Source organism: Dermacentor variabilis, chromosome 5 (assembly GCF_050947875.1).
Source record: "Dermacentor variabilis isolate Ectoservices chromosome 5, ASM5094787v1, whole genome shotgun sequence".
Classification (NCBI taxonomy): Eukaryota; Metazoa; Arthropoda; class Arachnida; order Ixodida; family Ixodidae; genus Dermacentor; species Dermacentor variabilis.
The window spans coordinates 56353480-56373616 of record NC_134572.1 but is presented as its reverse complement, the minus strand read 5'-3'; the positions used below and the strand labels follow the sequence as shown (position 1 = coordinate 56373616).

Genomic DNA, 20137 nt, shown 5'->3' with positions numbered 1-20137 from the left:
CCTTTGAAGAAAGGGGGATAACTGAGGGGTCCGATTTTTATTATTCATATCATGAGAAGCCAACAAATATACCAACAACAACATATCATGAGAAGCCGTCACGTACTCGTGACACCTGGGGCGGGAAGGATGTTCCCCATCCGCCGCCAACGTTTGTGAGCAGGGGCGCTGGCTAACACTCCCAAGGTTAGTTCTAGTATTAACACATAAATACCCAAGAAAGTGGATGGGGTAACCGCGCCACGGTAGCTCAATTGGTTAGAGCATCGCACTCGTAATGCAAAGACGTGGGATCATTCCCCACCTACGGCAAGTTGTTTTTTCATCCACTTTCATTGCCATTAATTTATCATTTCTTTCATACAATTAGCCAGTACAAGTAATTTTCTCAATGTTTTCCTTGATGTCTTTGCTTCTTGGCTTCTCACTATACTATAAAGAAAGGGGTTAAACAAGGAGACACAGTTTCTGCAATGCTATTCACTGCGTTCTAAGAAGAAGTATTCAAGCTATTAAACTGGGAAGGCCTTGGGGTAAGGATCGACGGCGAAAATCTCAGCAACCTTCCGTTTGCAGGTGGTATTGTTCTGTTCAGCAACCCTGGAGACGAGTTACAACAGATGATTGAGGACCTTAACAGAGAGAGTGTAAAAGTAGGGTTGAAGATTAATATGCAGAAGACTAAGATAATCTTGAATAGCCGGGCAGCGGAACAAGAGTTCAGGATAGCCAGTCAGCCTCTAGAGTCTGTGGAGGAGTACGTTCACCTAGGTCAATTAATCAGATGGAACCCTGACCATGAGAAAAAAAATTGACAGAGAATATTGCAGTCTGGAAGTTTACGCAAGCTGATAGGGTGCTCTATTAATATTTGTGCGTTCATTGTACGGGCTAATTATGCAAATTCTGTCTTTCATTTTCTCATTGGTTATGGAGAAAAAATATGTCGGAAGATCCTCGGACTACGTCAAGCCAATTTCTTCCAAATCGTTTTCGGCTGCGAGTCAGACAAGTCACTGTCCTACTCAGTACTGAGCAGCTGTCGCTTTTCATTTCGGTAAATTAACTGTGGGTCTCCCGAGCAAATCTGCCAAAGAGACCATTTACATTGCCCACGCAGGGACATTCGCACAAAGATCGTCGTGGAGGAAAAAAAAAGGTATATTGGCTGGCAACGACTAATTTACGACACATTCCTTCCCGGCGACCGAGCGCCTAATTTGGGATCACGGTAGCCGTGGGCGACATTTCTCCAGATAGGCTCGCACGCAGAATTATTCAGCCGTGGACTATAACAGGGCTGGCCCCGCTGCACAGACAGTCGGGATAGAAGAAACGCCCCGATCGGAAAGCTCGTTTAGGAATTTAATATCTCCTCATTGCTCTCCACACTTCCCCACAATCCAGCGCTGCCCAGCAGTTATTAATTACGCGAAATCCTCGAGAGATATTAGAGCCTCTGCGGTATATTTTTAAAACATCCTTTTCTGCTGTTTCTTCGCTCCAGGCCGTCTGCTCGACGAAACATGGTAACGAAATTAAGGCCAGACGTGCAGAGTGAGCGCTTTTGACAGCTTCTCCGAGATAAACGCGATTAGGGCGTTCTCTCACATTTGCATACGAAATTTTTACTCCTTTTCCACGGAAGGTTTATATTTTATTCAGTGCGTGAAGGGAGGGCGAGAAGTTTGCTTAAATATACAGTTAATATTAACACAACGGCACGTATTTCACCGCTTAAGGTGGCCGCGGTAAATGCGATGACGAAACAGAATGTACGCACATAGAGCCCCATAGTTTGACGGGAGCACTTCAAGCTGAAAGTAATTTACAGTCTCTGACAGCGTACTGGTCGCGCGCTTTTTGTGTTCGATGAATGAAATGCCGAGTTCAGCAGAAAGGATGTGTTGCCCATTGCGAATGGGGATAGAGTTCTTGCTCCTAGACGGGAGGAAACGTTCACTGTAGCCGAGGTTATTTTAATCCGGGCTTATAACAATCATGCCGTGTTGCACTGACATTATTGCAGCGCAATTCCTTATGGCTAGAGTTTCGTTCATTTTTTGTGTCCGTCAATAAATCGTTGTGAGAAGAAACTAAGATCATCAGCAACGGTCAGTGTCACTGCTCGCGCCTTCGTCGTCGTCTTGTCGATGCCGCTCATTATGCCGCGTTCTCATACTGCCCCTCCCTCTGCAAAGGTTCTGACGGCACTGGCCCGCTGCCAGTTGGTGCGGAGATTTCGGTCTCAATTTCTTTGCCTCCATAGATCGCGAAATGAAAAGACGAATGTATATACCGTATGTATAACACGAATGAACGCGGATGTATGAAAATGTGTGTGCATACCTTTCGTCGCGATGACCACCGATCAAGACAATAAATGTTTTCGTACATTTGATCAAATTTCTGTGTTACCTCTTTGTCGTGCGCTGCACAGCTTCGGTGGTCATCCTCCTTCACAGAGTGGAATGGCCCATGTTTTTTGTGCTAGAAAGTCTCGCATGACACGGCTTGAATACACATAGAAAGCTCAGCATTAGTTAGAGAAAATATAAGGCTCTTTATTGAAATATTGTATATCTAGATGGGGCTAAATTTTCACCCCGCCGAAGAGCATGCCTATGTGGGCTACAATATATTTATACAGTGTATCCCAACTAAATCACGCACCAAGATTTCAAAATATGCCAATGCTGCGTAGCTGGACAGAATCAAGGCAATGTTGTTTGCCATCGCTTGGAGGTACTCAGGTTATTTTTTCATTCCTTCTAATTACATAACTAGGCATAATAAATTAATGAACTTCTGTGATTTTAAAATTGATAAAGAGTGTCAATGTGAAAATTGTAGAGCAACACGAAAAACTCTCGATATAGCTTTCTGTTTCTCAGTACGCGCTACATAAAAGTTTTTTTTGTTCCAAGCATAAAAGAAGCCTGCGAATACACACAAAATTAAAGCGCTATTGGCTGCTCGAGGCACTTTGCATGTATTCGCGGGCTTGTTTACGAAACACTTTTATGTAGCACGTATTCAGCAACAGAAAACTGTTTCAAGAGTTTTTCATGTCGCTGTACAGTTTTCTCATTGACACGTTTAACCTAATTAAATGTAGCCAAGAAGACAGGCGTGTGCTTCAGGCGCATCCTCAGTGCCTCGATGGAGAACAGAGGTCGCGCCCTCGGTGCCTCACGCTCGATCAGCAGACCTGCCTGTGTATCGTTCTGGCTTGTTAATTAAATCGCGTCACATATTTGGTAGAGGCTGCTATCTTTTCCCCAACCCTGGAACTCCGCAGTCAGAAGTTGCAGCCCATCATGTCTAACGATGCAAGCCACACACCACCGATAGCCTCGCACACCCTTCTATGTTCTGGCTCGCTGCGCCGACGGGATCCAGTAATCTTCAGCAGCTACGACGAATACGACGTCGAAGATTGGCTCTCATCCTACGAACGCGTGGGCGCCCACAACAAATTGGATGAGCGCTCGTCCTGTCGTCTTTCTTGTCCGTGTAAATCCAGCGCTATTACTTCAACTGACGCTCACAAGTTGAACAACGCGGTCTTCTTCCTTTAGGGCGCCGCGAACATCAGGTTCCGCGACGACGGATCTGACCTTCGCAGCTAGTCTGTGTTCAAGACGAGCTTCACGCAAATTTTCGGTGGCTCCGTGGTGCGAAAGCTTTGTGCCGAAGTGCGCTTGCGCAACCGTTCCCAGCAACCCGATGAGAACTTCACGAACTACATAGAAGGCTTAGTCGACCTTTGCAAGCGCGTCAATGCATCAATGACCGAATCTGAAAATTACCGTCATATCTTGAAGGGCATCGAAGACAATGCCTTTCAAATGTGTCTATCAAAAGACGAGCATACATTCGTCGAAGTCGCTCATCTTTGCCAGAGTTATGATGGACTCCGCAAACAGCGTTCCGTGACTCGGCGTTCTTGCAGGCAGGATGCCTCTGTTTCGAGCTTAACCGCAGTTCCGGATCATGGCCTTCTGCTCTGCGAGATCAAACTTCATTAGTGCCGAAGTTGTTGGGCAGCTGCCTCTACACACTGCCGTTCCAGGCTCTACACCATCTTTGACTCCAAACCTGCGACAAATGACACAGGAGCAATTATCTGAGGCCATTCTGTTCTCGCGTGCACCGCCGTGGGCGCCTGCGCCTATAACTTACTCCTAAGTTGTTGCGCGGACCGTGCAGCCGATGTTCTCGTCATCACTGGCCGCTGTAGTATAATGTCCTCCCGCGTTTCCCACCAAGTTACCAGCCAACGCTGGACCATTACGCATCCACGACAATCGCCCAATATGCTTCTATTGTGGCATCCCTAGTCCTGTGCCGTGGTTCTGTCGACGTCGCCAATGGCTTCCCCGAGTTGACCAAACTGTACCCTCATACGCCCCTCCATTCCTGTTCTTCTCGCGCATCGTGAATCACATCCTACTTCCCAGCACACCGCCAATCCGTCTGCCCATAATGGCTGCTCGACTTCTCCATGACGCCGTTCGCTTTCACGAATATCGCCCCCCCCCCCTTCTATCGAAGAGGAAAATTAGTCGCCGCAGTAGAGGCAATAACTGCGGCACTGTACAACAGCACAAGGCCTAACTCATCTCAGACGGACGTTATCGAAGTATCTGTAGATGGAATTGTTACACTTGCACTAGTTTGCGAAGGAGCCCCCATTTCTGTAATTACCGAACAACTTCGTCGTTCGCTTAGAAAAATAATGATACCCTTCTCTGCCCTGTCGCTCCGTACAGCACGCGCACAGCACAGTACCCCTGTTGCTGCATGCACTACCCGCTTCACCATTCAAGGACTCACGTACACAGTCGATTTTGTTGTTCTGTCTTCATGCTCATACGACATCATCTTGGGATGGGACTTCCTTTCCGATCACAAGGCCATTATTGACTGTTCTCGCGGCGAAGTCGAATTTTCGCCGCTTCCTGACGCCCAACTAGATGATGCTGATGATTCCGGCGACAAGGTTCTCGTTGCTGACGACCCTAGGATACTTCCGCACACATTTGTGATTGGGGCTGTGTTACAGATACCACTGCTCTTTTCACACCGTCGCATATTTTTGCTCACCGACGATGTTATCTTCGCTGTTATCACTGTCAATGGGGGCTTCACTCATACGCTTGTCTCCAACGATTATGCCTCGCCTATTGCGTCACGGTGAGCGCCTTAGACGTATTGAGTCCATTAGCTCGATGACCATCTTAGTCTTTATGGCCCCTGCTCCGAGATCAGTACATTGGATTGTTGCCCTGCTTGCCCCCTCTTTACGCTGCACGTTTTCGACAGTTCTATGGACACCAACCTCAGCCCCGCACAACGTTCCCAGCTTTACCACCTGCTTACCAAGCACTCCTCTATATTCGATTGTCAACAGGCGACTTTGCTGCCACAAATCGACAGTGCATCACGAGATCGATACGGGCCCCCACGCGCCGCTGCGCCAACGACCTTATCGCGTATCCCCCACAGTGGCCGTGCCATTGAAGACCAAGTCAGTGATATGCTTAGCGCGGAGTTCAACTTTCTAAAAGTCTCTGCGAATCCCCTGTAGCCCTTGTAAAGAAGGAGAGTCCATCTGGTTTTGCGTGGCGTTTTGCCGTCTTAAATGAGAAGAAAGGGCGCACGTTAAAAACGGGGTCCCTGTGTTAACTCCCTTTTTTTCTCGTTTATTACATAAAGAAGGTCTGGAATCCGGCAACATTGATGACTTCAGGTAGCATGCGTGGGTTTATTGGCCAGTTGCCTTCATCCAAAAAGATCACGTGCTCGTGAAGTCTGCGGCAGAAAGGATGTTCCACAACCGCCGCCTAGGTTTGTGAGTGGTGGTGTTGGCTAACACTCCCAAGGTTAGTTCTAGTAGTAAGACATAAATACCCAGGAAAGTGCCTGGGGAGAGGGCGCCACGGTAGCTCAATTGGTTAGAGGACCGCACGCGTAATGCGAAGACGTAAGATCGTTCCTCACCTGCGACAAGTTGTTTTTTCATCCGCTTTCATTTCCAGTAATTTATAATTTCTTTTATTCATTTAGTAAGTACAAGTGTTTTCCCCTATGTTGTCCTTGGTGTCAATGTTTATTGGCTTCTTATGATACTATTGCCGTATTAACAAAATAACGCGTAGAGGTCTATGTCATTTGCCATGCATTGATGACGCTCTCGATACTCTGCTAGGCGCGGAGTACGTTTTGTCGCTGGACTTACAGTCCGGTTATTGGCAAGTGCCCATGGCTCCTTCCCATTGCCGAAAATAGCTTTTGTAACAGCAGACGGCCTGTATGAATTTAACGTTATGCCGTTTGGGGTTTGGAAAGCCCCCGCAACTTTTGAACGGATGGTCTAAAATGCAAGACGTGCTTATGTTACATTGATGACGTGGTCGGCTTTTCTCCTGATTTCGCCCCTCTTCTGTGCCGTCTCTAGCAGGTCTCGCAGTGGGTAACTAACGCAGGCTTCCAACTTCATATGAAGAAATGTCGTTTTGGAGGCTAGCTCGTAGCAAACTCGTACATGTTGTTTCCAAAGACGGCATTTTATCCGATGCTTCTAAACTTCGCGCTTTCACCGATTTCCCCCCCCCCCCCTTCCTGAAGGAACTTTGAAGCATCATCGGGCTCTGCTCATACCTTCGTCGTTTCATCCGAAATTCTACTTCTATCATTGCTCCGTTAACCCAACTCCTGCGAGGCTACACCGGCCTTTCTAGCTGGTCCCCAGCTTGCGAGGGCTCATTTACAACATTGCGCCGTCTGCTTACATCGCCTCCCACATTGCGCTATTTTGACCCCATGGCTCCCAAACAAGTTCACACTGATGCCAGCGGCGTAGGAATTTGTGCTATGCTTACTCAGTGCAAAACTGGATACGGGCAAATACGTAGTAGCTTACGTCAGCAGGACACTAACCAAAGCCGAATCTAATTACTTCGTCACATAAAAGGAGCGCTTAGCTATCATTTGGGCCCTTGAAAAGTTCGAGCACACATGCATGACCGTCCTTTTGATGTCGTTACCGACCATCACGCCCTATGTTGGTGGTCGACATTGATAGAGCCACCAGGCCGCCTCGCCATTTTGGCCCTCCAGTTACAAGACTTCGACATGCACGTTGTCTGTCAGTCCGTCCGTAAACACATCGACGCGGACGCGCTCTCTCGCTACCCCACATCAAGTGACACGATTTACCCGCCGTGGTTGCTCAGTGGCTATGGTGTTGGGCTGCTGAGCACGAGGTCGCGGGATCGAATCCCGGCCACGGCGGCCGCATTTCGATGGGGGCGAAATGCGAAAACACCCGTGTGCTTAGATTTAGGTGCACGTTAAAGAACCCCAGGTGGTCAAAATTTCCGGAGTCCTCCACTACGGCGTGCCTCATAATCAGAAAGTGGTTTTGGCACGTAAAACCCCAAATATTAAGTGACACGATTTGCCTTTCTGTCATCGACGGGCTGTTTTCGTTATCAGCACTCATCGATATGGCTGCAGAACAGCGCAAACATCAATGCATTGCGGCTCTTTCGGACTGCCTATCTAACACCCCGACGACTTGCCCATCCCGTGCTCTCCGCCGTCAAGCTTCTGACACTGCGACACGGGATGAACTACTCTATAGCCTCAACTATGCTTCCAACGGTCGCAAGTGGTTGTTCGTCGTCCCTCAACACCTGCGCGCACATGGGTCCTCCGCTTTCCATGCAAACCCACAATGCGCACAGGCTAGCTTCTTCAAAACGTACACCAGGCTCCACTTGCGCTTTTATTGACGTGGGGTGTTCACTTTTCTCCAGAAGTACTACAACCGCTCATGTTCAGAATGCCAACGCCGCAAGTTTCCTGCTCGCCGCCGTCCTTGTGTTTCCTTGCAATCAATTTCATGCCCTTCTCGACCATTCGACCCTCTGTCCTGCACAGCTGCTGGGAAGCGCCGGACTATTGCCGTTGATCACCTGACGCATTATGCAGAAACTATCTAGTTTTAACAAAATAACCTACTTTCACCGCCTCGGACACTCATTCTACTGCCGACAAGATCACCTAGACGTGTCCTTTTTTCCCCCATTTTTCCTTTTGCCCCCTTTATGGAGCCTTTCTTCTAATTCGTCGCATTCCTTGCAGAGTAGCATGCAGGTGAAAATTCGCTTGCTAGACACTCTGTTTTTTCAATGAAGCTTTCCTTCTTTATGCGATGCGAAAATAGAACACATTTAGTATGTCTGTTTCTTAAAGAAGTGTTTAAGTTGCGTTGATTGGAATTTTCGCTTCGCTGTCTTTAATAGCCAAGGGCCGAGCAATTTGTGGGTTTAAAAGGTCGGTGGCAATAGAGTGTGTGTAGTTGTTTTGGTAACAGTCATCTATGCGTAGCTATCTATGACCCAAAGTACAGAATACGAGCATTGTGCATTTTATTTACGCCATTACCGTCACTGGTAATCCAACCCATGACGTCGTGCTCAGCATCTGAACGTCATTGCCACTAGCGCATCGTGGCAAGTAATGTGTAAGTCATGCTTTGTTAGATCGATATATACTATTCTCTTTAAGAGAAGAGTGTGGAAAAGCGATACCTAGAGAGAAAAGGCAGAGAGGTTAACTACATGCAAGTTTCAATTGTTTTGCTAATGCGCACACGGTTGATAAAAAGAAAATTTACTAAAACGACGGAGGAGGGAGACAAAAAAAATCTGGAATATATAGGCGTTCACTGAGTCCGTCGCGTCGCAAAAAGCACGTAATCTGATGGAATGATGTGTCTTCTCTGATGGAATGATGTGTCATATCTACGTTCTGCACAAGCGGCGAAAACTGGGTGAGGGGGAATATGTTGACCTGTCAGCTCAAGATTTCGACTTTGTAATAGATGTTGCGCAGACAGATGATGGATATCTACATTTCTGGAGCATCTCTTCCGACAGAGGCCGGTCGTCCAACTTGTGGATCACTGTGGGAAGCGAAAGTTTTTGTTCATGATATCACGGGCACTGGCATGGAATGAGACAGACTGGATAGTTCCCGCTTCACTGCAGCGGTTGCTGGCGGCAGTGTGGTCCATCACTATGCGGAAGGCATCGAAATTCGTGAGTGCCACGCCCATCCATGGCCTGCGTAAATGGGTCCCGTTCCTTCGATGGAGCCCTTGTAGTAATCGAAGGCTTAAGATGACGCCAAGGGAATTTAGCCGGATAGGCCTGAAGTTTAGCTATCTGATCAGAAAAGCGAAAATTTTCGAATTCTTCCCACAACGTGCAATGAGAACCGCAATAAGAAAGAACACAGGTTGATAGTTATCCGAACAACTGTTAGAGAAAACGCTAGTGAAGCATAACAGATCAAAACTGCAAGACATAGCCTCAAAACTCAAAGGAGCAGTTGGATGAAGTAAACCCTTTTTTTTTCCTTCAGGGCTGCCAAATCTAAGTTGAACCAGTGCGAGCGTTTGTGTCAGCGAGTTTCCAAGAGTGGAGACCGGTGCAAGAAGCGAGTGGATAGCAAAGCTGGCTAATTCCGCGATCAAACAAGCGAAACGCTGAGTTTTCGATGGGCAGTACGACTCCGCCCTCTGCCTCAGGCACCAGTCAAAGGGATAAGCGCTAAACCCTCGTCGGCTTTTCCCCATGCGCAAACACGGCCCCTTCTACCCTCCGCGGTGGGACGACAAGCTCTGAAAGCGCTGCTCCTCCCCACGTTGGCTTCATCAGTGCCGTGAAGCCGTTGCCGTTGTGAAGCACCCGTCTGAATCCAGCGGGGATGCTATTCTGGACAGTCTCAAATTCCGCCGTACTGCCGAATTCTGTAATGGTGGCATTTTGAGCCAATCAAAGAGGTTGTAGCGGCCCTCCGGGCTAAACAGAGCTGACAAGATGACGAATTTAGCAATATGGTGGCATCTTACAACGTCTATGCAGAATAGTACCATGGCCAACGCCAGTTTCAGTGTACGCGCTGTGATGGGAACACGACTTCGATGCAGTGGCAAATAGGTGTTTCGAAGCTCCGCACCACCACTGATGTTGCTCGCGAGGCCCTATTTGTAGGAGGATCCAAGTCTTAGCTCTGGCGTTTTTCTAACATCCAGGGAATATGCGCTGAGCCTTGCTCCCGTCACGGTTGCAGGGTACAGTGGCTCTCACTTTCGCTTAAAATCCGTCATAGTGAATGTAAGGCCCAAACAATAAAATGTTCCTTTCCTTCGAGCGCTTCCTAATCTTACGTGAGGCCTCCTTACAGCGAAGGACCGATGGAGGAAGCAAGCGTACTCTGAAAGCTCCCTTCGCCCGTCCTCACGTAAGGAGCGGTTGCCGCATGCCTGGGTTCGAGATTATCGCTTAAAAGCTTCACGCTAACACCATTAATCAATAGATAAATGTTGTATCGTCGCACAATTTTTAAATTGAAGAGCTAATATAGATATGCATGGACGCTTTCTTCTAGTTTTGTTCACTAAACGGAAAAAAGTACCACATCACCGTGCAAAACTTGATGTGCTCCAGCAACGCTGGCACGCCGGCGTCGCGCAACGCCTAGCAACGCCTAGCAGCGCTGTTATGCCACACGCGTAACTGAAACGAAGATGCCTGGCAAAACGTACCGTGCTCGCGCTTCTCCGCAGGTGGGCAACAGCGCGCATGCGCAAGTCAGCGTCACGTATCTAAGCAGTGAGGTGAAGCACTCGTTCAGGGCCAGGAGCGGCGTAAGGACGCATGAAGGTAGCTTCGGAGCTTCCTTACGCTGAGGAAGCATCAAGGAAGCCTTCAACGAGGGTCCCTCAGTAAGGAAGCTTTCAGAGTGACATAAGGTGACCTCACCGCAATGAAGGCTTCCTTACTGAGGTAAGGAACATTTCATTGTTTGGCCCTAAGTATTCAGTCCTTATTAGTTCAGTTGTTGTGTCTGCACGCGTTCTGTGCCGCTTTCTTCTCTTAGGCATCTCCAGTGCGAAGTCGCTCGCTTTCTCTTGGCTTTAGTTTTTGTACGTTCTCTCTCTCTCACACACAATGCTTGTTACTGGGAATTTGCACACCTTGGCAGGCTTCTAAGGAAACAGTGTCCAGACAGGCAAAGCCATTCGAAATCGCTAGTGTAGCAGCTCGCCTATTTTGATATTTACGCCTAAATTAAAAAAGAAACAGTCGAGAAGAGAACTTCCTGCGCATTGTCAAGTGACGGGGGGCCGGTAGTAGCAGAACAAGAATCCCAAGGCCGCATCACTGAGAATCGCGCTGCATGCTTGACACTTGTAGATGACATTTCTAATTCGAGTGATTTTTTGTCGCTCTTTTTTGGTCACGCACACGTGCTATTATATATATTATATTATATATATATATATATATATTGTAGAGGAGGATTGGAACGGTATAGTGCATCGGACAAGTAATTTCCCCGAAGGCTAAGAAATGTCGGTGAGCGGCTAATCTATCAGAGGCGGGAGTTCTGCTTCGGCCCGTGGATAACGGCATTGTGGTGCGAGAGAAAATCCCAGCTGAGCATAACGTCATGAAAGCACGAGGCAAGGATTGTGAATTCTATGGTGTATAGAAATTCGGCAATGACAACACGAGCAGTGCAAGCCGCCAAGGAGTAAACATTCTGAGTACTGGCTGTGCGGAGGGACAGCCCAGAAAGGGTCGTCGTGGCTTTCCGAAGTATACGGCAAAGCTTAGCGTCCATAACACATACAGTGGCTCTTATGTCCGCGAGTGCAGGTGCGTGAACACCGTCAACAAACACACCGATTACGTTCTAGGGACTGCGTTGAGGACTTTCAGATTTCGACGGTGTCGCAGCCTTTGCTTCTTCACTGCGACGATTATTTTTTCTCGTCTTGAGCGACGGGGCGAGGTCGCATCGGCGACAGAGAGCGATTGCGAGGAGATGGCGAACGGTGGGTAGTTGGCGTCGTGCGTAAAGTCGGCGACATAGCTGACGAGTGGTCGTTATATGGACGGCGGGCTGGTTGGTCACGGGTGGTGCGGCGCTAGGCAGCTGCGCATTATTACAAAAACGTGCGACGTGACCCGCATAGCCGCACACAAAGCATATGGGCCGGTTGTCAGGAGTACGCCATCCGTTCGCTGATTCTTTGATAGAACGCTTCTACGTTTGTCTCCGCTTTTTCGCTTTGTTTTCCTGCATTTCTGGGAGCTACCGCTCCCTCCTTGCGGCAATGGATGAAGAAATCTCCGAGGACTTTCCTGATGTGCAGCCGTCAGGTCGGCTAGCGTCCAGGAAACGTGGAAGTGCGTCAAGCGCTACAGACAGCGAGGCCACTGAGATATGTTCGGACAGCTACGACTCATCGGACGATGACTTCCAGGTCGTGATGAGTAGATCAGCGAAAAGAAGACTACTGCAGGCATCTTCGTCGCCAAGTGCTTCTACCGTGAAGAGTGCACCGCTGCGCTGGCCGCACACTGTGCTCTTCATGCCCGTGGACCCGGCGACCAATTTGCGGCTCCTCAACAGGCAGGTCCTCTCTTCCTTACTTGAGAGAATCGCACCAAATGAGATTAAAGACGTGCGAATAAACTCGCGGAAGAATGTCCTGGCAGTTGATGTTTTACATCGCAGCGCCCTACAACACCTACGTAATATAACTGATATCGACAATGTAAAGGTGCGATCAATGATCCCCACAGGCGGCGATGGTACTGCGGGCGTCATTTATGACGTCGACGTTGCCATTTCTAATGACAACTTGCCAACGTTGATAAAGCCAACGACAGAAGGCACTTTCATTACAAGGATTTCCAGATTGGGAAACACACGCTGTGTGAAGATTTTGTTTGAAGACGGCTGTCGTGATGACTTGTCCTCTAGCCTAGAGGACATCATAAAAGGTGCCCTAGAGGATGCGAAACATTCGCTTCTGAGAACGTATACACGCACCGAATACGACATCGAGCTAGAGAAGCTTCGTGCAATTCGTCGTCGTGCAGAGCGAAGATACAGGCGCACGAAGTCTGTACATGACTTGAGGTTGGCCAGAAGAACTCAAAAGAAGATTCAGCGTCGCATGGACAAACTCGCATCGCAAAGATGGAAATCATTCTGCGAATCTTTGGATCCACGAAAACCTTTGTCTCACATATGGAGAACTGTTCGTGGTCTCCGTGGAACCCCTCAGCAGCGCCACCCTTTTAAGTCTTTGGCCCTTCACCAACAATGCAGCGAGATTGACGTAGCGGAAGCTTTCTGCAGGAGGATTGCTGGCGAAACTAGTTCCGCTGGAACATCGACGCTCCACCAGTCACCGGTTTCACGCGACCCCCGCATGGATAGTCCTTTCTCCATGGACGAGCTCGAAGCTGCACTGGCCTAGTGCAAGCGTTCATCTTCACCAGGACCCGACGGTATAACCTACCGTGCCCTATGTAATCTTGGCGAAGAGGCTCGAAAAGAGCTCCTGCTCTTGTTCAACAGCTCCTGGCAGACAGGTACGGTTCCGCAGGAATGGAAGACCAGTCGCCTAATTCCACTACTCAAGCCTGGCAAGTCGCCTGTAGACATTGCATCATACCGACCAATTGCGCTTGCCAGTTGCATCGGAAAACTAATGGAGAGGATGGTTCTAGCACGGCTAGAATGGTACCTCGAACATTACCAGGTATATCCAGATGCAGTGGCTGGCTTCAGGCGTGGCCGTTCTTCCATAGACAACGTTGTCGACTTAGTGACGTACGTCGAGCACCAGAAGTCCTGCAAAAGATTATCTGCTGCCCTGTTTCTGGATGTTAAAGGAGCGTACGATAACGTAACGCACGAAGCGATTTTCAACGCGTTAGAGGCAGTAGGACTTGGCGGCAAAGTCTATCTCTGGATAAGTAGCTATCTACATAAGAGATCCTTTTTCGTGCTTACCGAGGATGGCCCGACCTCACAGCATTACAGTAACCGTGGGGTGCCTCAGGGCGGAGTACTCAGCCTAACGCTCTTCAGTCTAACACTCATTGGACTCTCCGACATCCTGCCAGGCACCGTTAGGCTCTCCATCTATGCCGACGACATTTGCATTTGGACGTCGGCTGTGACGCGACTGCAGCTTCGCGCGCGGCTTCAAAAGTCAGCCACTTTAACATCATCCTACCTTAGAGAACAAGGACTTCGTATATCATACGAAAAGTGCGCAGCGGTGGCATTTACCAGGAAATCAATGTCTCCATACATGATATCCGTCGACAGACACATGATCTCGTACAACACGAGTCACAGATTTTTGGGGGTGGTCCTTGATAAAAATCTCTCCTGGACCCCTCATGTGAATTATGTGAAAAAGCGCCTGACAGGAATTTGTCATATGTTTAAGTTCCTTGCAGGAAAGACCTGGGGAGTACCAATACACTCTATGCTGCAACTGTACAGGGTCCTCTTTATTGGATTCCTACGGTACAGTCTACCGGTCATGTCCAACACCTGCAGAACTAACCTGAATATAATTCAAAGCATCCAAGCCCAAGCCCTGAAGATATGTCTCGGTCTACCGCGGAGTGCGTCAACGACTGAGGTTATTGCAGTCGCTCAAGATTTCACTATTAAAACACACATTATCATTGAAACAATGCGTGTGCACATACGACACTTTGCCCGGACCCCTACCCACCACCTAGCAAGTCTCCCAGTAGATAGGACCCACACGACATTCAGTGCCACTGTCTTCGCGCACTGTGCCTCTTTCAGGTCAGGTTACACACCTGCGGCAAGGCCTTCCATTCCTCCATGGTGTATGCGCCGTACTCAAGTGAACCTTACAATCCCAGGCCTTCAGAAGAAGTCGGACTTGCCATCATCAGCGCTCAAGCAACTAACTTTACTTCTCTTGTACGAGAAATACAGCGACTGCACACACGTCTACACTGATGGATCAACTACATCAACCAGTTCCGGCGGCGCTCTAGTTATACCAGCAATGAGAATAACCAAGCGGTTCAGGACTTCCCATGTCACTACATCCACAGCTGCAGAGCTCGCGGCTCTCCGCGACGCGCTTCAAGTGATAAACGCTGAAAGTCCTAGAAAATGGGCAGTCTTCTGCGATTCAAGGCCGGCCTTGCAATGTGTGCAGTCGTTTCTCCGACATGGAACTCACGATCAGCTCACGTGCGAAATCGCGGAACTTGTTCATCACTTAATAGCAAAAGGACATGATATCTCTTTTCAGTGGATACCAGGTCATTGCGGTATCCTTGGAAATGATGACGCCGATAAGGCAGCTCGGACGTCAAACCAAGAAGACCGCTGCGTCCCTATTCCTCTCTAAAGGACCGACGCAGCGAGGCAACTTGGCATTCTAGCACGCACGATCTCCTTGGCAGAGTGGAACACCGCACATACAAGGCGCACAAGACTGCACAGACTAAACCCGTCACTTGAACTCAAACCTCCAGCGGGTCTACACCGACGTGAAGCGTCTCTTCTGTGTCGGTTATGGCTTGGAGTTGCCTTCACGAATGCCTACTCAGCACTAATTGGAATGGCTAATACTCCTGCATGTGATGTTTGCGGATGCGAGGAGAACATTGACCACTTATTGTGCCATTGTCCACAATTTCAAGCACAAAGACAGTCTTTGTCCAACACATTGAGGAAACTAGACGATCGTCCTCTGAGTGAACAGACCATATTAGAGCACCGTCCCGACCGATCATCGGCTCAGAAGGCAGTGAAGGCACTTTTGTGTTTTCTCAGAACTTCTGGTTTGCTCGAGCGACTCTAACTGAAGTGCTGTCCGTACGCGTATCTACACCTTCTCTCTCCCTTCTTTCTCTTCGCCTTCTCCCATCCCCCAGTGTAGGGTAGCCAACCAGACTATTGACTGGTTAACATCCCTGCCTTTCCTGAATTCTCCACTCTCTCTCTCTCTCTCATGTCCCAGGATGCGTAGTACGGGGCGGCTGCTGATATGGCTGCATGGCGGGTTGCAGTTGGGGCCTAGCCACGACGTCGGCATAACGTAGCCGCAGCTTTGGAGAGAGTGAGGCTCAGATAATCTGGGCTTTCACTATGTTCCGGCCTTATTTGTATGGCCGCCCATTTGATGAAGTCACGGACCACCATGCACTATGCTGGCTGTCGACCTTGAAAGATCCCTCAGTCCCTCTTGCCCGATGGCAACTTCACCTGCAGGACTACGATATCCGCGTGCTGCACCGAAGTGGATGAGAGCATTCTGACGCCGACACCCTCTCGCGCTCTCCCTTACCTGCTGTTCAATATCCCTGTCTGCCATTTCTTCGCTCGACATTACCACCATCACTTCTGAGCAGTGCAAGGATAATTGAATTGCCTCCCTTATAGACTTGCTTTCTGGTTCATCAGCACAACCACCCACTAGCCCGTCGCCTCGTCAACCTTGCCATTTCGCAATTAGGGACAACCTCCTTAATCGATGCAATTTGAACCCCGACGGGCGCCAGTGGTTGTTATTACTACCTCGCAGTCTGCGTTCCGAGATATGGCAGCTTTTCACAACGATCCACAGTGTGCATAATCGGGAGTTTTCAAAGCGTACCAGCGCCTTCTACAGCGGTCCTACTGGAGAGGGATGTACGACTACGTTCAGAATTTGATTCGCTCTTCCCCCGATTGTCAGCGTCGGAAATCTTCGCGCCTCTCCTTTCGCCAGCCGTTTTGCAACCTTTACCTTGCCCTATTAGCAAACTGGATCTACCCATTTGGTTAGCCTCCCTGTCTTTCCCATTTCTTCGGTCTCTCTCTCTTTTTTACCTTGCCCTACCCGTCAGTTTGGGTGCGTCGGCATCGATTCTTATGGGCCCCTTCCCCTGACGTCGGCTGGAAACCTCTGGGCCACTGTGGCAGTCGACCACCTCACGCGATGCGCCGAAACTGCTGCCTTCCCCGCAGCTGCAGAGTGTGATGTTGGCTCCTTGCTGCTTCGTCAATTCATCCTGCGTCATGTGCCACCTCAGGAACTGCTGAGTTATCACGGACGTGCCTTCCTGTTCGAAGTAGTAAAAAAAAATTAAATTATGGGGTTTTACGCACCAGAACCATTTTCTGAATATGAGGCATGCCGTACTGGAGGACTCCGGAAATTTCGACCACCTGGGGTTCTTTAACGTGCACCTAAATCTAAGTACACGGGTGTTTACGCATTTCGCCGCCATCCAAATGCGTCCCAAGTAGCTGAAGCCACTCTTAAAGAGGGCCACGTTGTTCATCGTACAACTACGGTGTACCATACTCAAACCAATGGCCCTACGGAACGCTTCAACCGTATGCTCGTCGACATGCTTGCCATGTACGTCGCCTCCAGCCCCACAAATTCGGACGTCATTCTGCCCTTCGTGACCTATGCGTGCAACACCGCTGCTCAAAGCATCACCGGCTTTTCACCCTCTTTCTTACTGCACGGTCGGCGCCCGTCGCACAACATCGACACACATTCTACTATACCGGCCGCATATATCTGAATATGCTGCCATTTCTGCCGCGGCAAGATATGCTGAAGAGTGCCGCGATCTTGCTCGGGAATTTACATCCAATGACCGAGAGCACCAGAACAGCGGTGACACCATTTATGCGCCCACTTTCCTTCCTGATCGCTGGGTGTCTCCTTTTTCGTTCCAGGGGTAACTGCAGAGAAGTAACTGGAGGGTTGCCCTCTCCAGCGCTTTCTAGTAGGTCGTTTTTATTCATCGCTCTTGCTCGAAAAACGCGCTCGTGCTGGGAGTCCGTGCTCTGCTCCAACAGTCGGTCCCAAACACCAGTGACCAATAAACTCCTTTACTATATATATATATATATATATATATATATATATATATATATATATATATATATATAGTATGTGTATTGCTACGGAAATAACGTGTTTTTAGAAATTATTCCTATCTACAAGGTTACCGCAGCTTCGAGCAGTGGCGACGGATGCAAGACTCTCACTTGCCTCCGGATACTCCGTTGTCGTCGTCTTCGAACGACCCACTTCGTCCGACCATATGCATGCATATATTTGCACCAGCACGCGTGCAAGCATACAAAAAAGCACGATCTCATTTTTCTCCACGAGCTCAAGGGTCATATAATAACCAAATGTTTTGTCGCTTTTACCGCATTAAGCCAATCAAGCCATTTGCTCTGGAGACGCGCGTAAGTGACGTGATCACCCTTTTGTTTGTGCGCTGTAACGCGATACGTACTCAATTTTACCAGAACGGGAAGTAATCAAAGCAAAGGCGCGACATTTGTCTGTGATAATACCCGACGCCCTTTCACTTACATATTAGTGGAAGATGTTTCGGTGACAGACCATGAGAAAAATTGAGTTACACTAAATATGTGCAATTCGTCGTTATGCCACTTTATACTTGGGCATTATTACAAGGCTACTCAGTCATGTATTCTGTCGTGCGTCTCCACGTTTTCCTTTCTTTCTTTCCTTTACGCTGATGCCGTCTCCTATTTCCGCTGCATCAATATTTATTTAGTAGGTATACGTCCTCAGACTGAGAACCTATTTTTAATTTCGACAGATGGCGTTTGCTCATCCAAGAGAATGGCCTTGCGCTGATGGTCATGGTTATCTTCCCTTCGGGCAGTTATGCAACTCTCACGCGTTACAGGACCTATCGTGTTCTAGCCTGTTTGCTTGAAAATCAGCAAGAGCAAGTTCAGTGTTTCATGCCTGCCAAAATGTGATGCTTTTTTTTCTCGTTTTTATTTGTCTAGCGTATTATAATGAAGATGCTTAGGTAAGTAGAAGAGTCATGCTTTCCCAGATGTGTTTCACAGATTGTCTTTCCACATGCGCTTAAACAGATGCGTATGTTCGCACAGACACGCAGACAACATATCAATTAAGAGAGCCACGTGATCGCAACAATTAGATGACAAATATAATTTCCTTGAATAAGGTTAAAAAAAATTAAATTATGGGGTTTTACGTGCCAAAACCACTTTCTGATTATGAGGCACGCCGTAGTGGGGGACTCCGGAAATTTCGACCACCTGGGGTTCTTTAACGTGCACCCAAATATAAGTACACGGGTGTTTTCGCATTTCGCCCCCATCTAAATGCGGCCGCCGTGGCCGGGATTCGATCCCGCGACCTCTTGCTCAGCAGCCTAACACCATAGCCACTGAGCAACCACGGCGGGTTTGAATAAGGTTCGGTGGAACTCAACCTGACGTAATGATGATGTGATGACGTAACGGCAAGTGCATGTCATGCCACTTCGTCATCACGTGCACTGATATCAGCAGCGCATAAGGTACCGCTGCCTATAAGAAAGCGTGCCAAAAAGAGTAAAGGCAGATTCCTAGTTCTGCACCGGCCACTGTCGTTTTCTGGAGTACGGCTTCTCGGTTACCACACGCTACTACAAGGTACACTTTTCTTTTGAATTCCTCAGCAAATACTGAGATTAGAAACATTGGTTATCCTAATGATGAGCTTACTGCCAATTACATATTTGTAAATGGCCCCACTACTAGCCTTTTGCTAAGGGGTGCTTGAACATAATTTGTATTGACTTTCCTGAAATAAACTTGAAGCTTGAAACTTATGATAGCCGATTTCAAGCGGTAATCTACCTAACCTGCTTTATAGCGGAAAGTACGCACTTATCTGGAAGCACTGTTCTAAGTATCGCTCTCTCAATGGCCTACGTCATTTGTCTTTCCAGTCAATTTTTTTAGTTGCCTAAATGTTGCTATCATCTCCACTGCGTTTATCTCCGCTGCCGTGCCCCGGCATTGCCGTATTTTCCGCATGTACGTCGCGATCCCGGGATGTCTGGATGCACCGTTACTGCAAGTTAACCATGATGCGGACACTGCGGTGGCTTCTGTCATTAGGAGCTACGATAGCGTTAGAACCTCAGATAGGGACAAGCTTTACTTCGTAGCATAATAACACCGGCCAAAGGGAGCCAAGAACTTGTCCTTTTAATGATCCCTTCATAGTACAAGCAAGAATACGAGAATCCACTCAGTAAAGAGGCAACAATTGTTTTACAAGTAGTTTTATTTAGCTACGCTAAGACTATCCACTTCCTCAAGCGACCCATGTTAAATCTGGACTACACATTATACAGACGATATTTATTTAGGGATCAGCATGAAGTAAAAATGAAAACAGCGA

The 20137-nt window shown here is 48.3% G+C and overlaps 1 non-coding gene across 1 annotated transcript; it reads left to right on the top strand.

Annotated features, from left to right (window-relative positions):
• Positions 1-239: 239 nt before the first annotated feature.
• TRNAT-CGU (transfer RNA threonine (anticodon CGU)) lies at positions 240-312 on the top strand. Its single transcript has one exon. It is a non-coding gene; the product is annotated as a tRNA-Thr (tRNA).
• Positions 313-20137: the final 19825 nt, after the last annotated feature.